This window comes from Egretta garzetta, unplaced genomic scaffold (genome assembly GCF_000687185.1).
Source record: "Egretta garzetta isolate BGI_Z169 unplaced genomic scaffold, ASM68718v1 scaffold68, whole genome shotgun sequence".
Taxonomy (NCBI): domain Eukaryota; kingdom Metazoa; phylum Chordata; class Aves; order Pelecaniformes; family Ardeidae; genus Egretta; species Egretta garzetta.
The window spans coordinates 5,279,289-5,280,694 of NW_009260774.1; positions in this window are offsets into that span (position 1 = coordinate 5,279,289).

Here is a 1,406-nt window from a genome sequence, read left to right on the forward strand (position 1 = left end):
GGTGGGGAGCTGCCTGGAGAACGCGGCGGCCGGTCCTCGTTCTGCCGTTAGTGCCCAGGCCCTCCTGGTGCTGTGAAGATTTCTCTGTGCTGTAGTTACGAACCAGAAGTGCAAGACGTCCTCTTAACAAGCAGATCGCGTGCGAGTTAGGAAATGTTTAGGTTCTGCTTTTATATTGGGAAGCCGGATTTTATATTTTCTGTAAGCAATTTCAGGTTTGCGCATGCAGTTTTCTTTCTGGTGCTGTACTGATGTGCACCTGTCTTTTGATGAGCAAATTCAGCAGAAACTGTCATAAACTTACACTGTTTATGTTTATCTCTCTTGGACACTCTATCAAGATCTGTCAGTGGTTCTGCAGGTGTACTTAGTACCTCCCCCCCCCCCCCCCCCCCGCCGAAAACTGTTTTAAGGTGTTTTTTGAACACTGATAAAGAGGCAATTTGCTAGAAATGTGTACAGCAAGAGTCTCTTGAAGAAAACGCAAGGGGTTACACTGATTTTAATGAATTTTGATCCAGTAATCACTGGTAAAACTTACAAAAATCCTTACATATTCAGCGCTGAGGGGTTTTTGATTGACTAATGAATAACAGGCACATCCCTCGTTCAGCGGAGTGACGGGACAGCCTTTTGCTGATCTCTGGACCCCTGTGTGGGAGGCCTGGAAAGAGGCAGGGCCAGGGCCAAGGCACAAATCTCGGGTGCACCATTGGCTGCTGCTGTATCTACGTGAAGTATAAATACGTGTATTAGTATTTCTTTTCTTATGTCTTAGAATTTTTAACACAATTTTGTTTCAAAGCTGTTGTGATTCAAACACGTAAGGCGCTGGGACTATAACGTTTCTTTCTCCATGGATCAAGCAATTCTTCTGCTGCTTTTATTAAAATATTTATTTAAGGTAAGAAAAATATTCCCTTTTTTGAGGGTGGATAGATAACTTTAACCGAATGTTGAAAATGGTTGGTTTGTGATTTGAACTGCTTTTTTGTCATTCTAGCAGTCACGGGGAGCTCTCAGTTACTGCTGCTGAACATTCCTAGTCTTCTATTTAAATTGTTGGAAGCCCCTCTTGAGATCCTTAATCTGCTTTATTGCCGGCTGCTTCTGGTTTAATGTTTTACCCCAGAAGACCTAAGAGATTCTAGCATCTTTTAAGTCCTAAGCTAGCTCATATTGGCATGTAAATTGTCACCTTTTGAACACTGCAGAGACATGCATTGTGATGGTGGAAGTTCAAGATTGTCTGGTACCCAGTGGTATACTCTGGCTATGTTTTTAGGAAGTGTACTTCTGCAAGAGGTATTTTGCTTTTTGATCCAAAACTGCCATTTGTGGATTAGCCCTTTGGGTTTAATTTGACTGTAACTAAAAGAGACACATAGGTAAGGAACCACATGTAT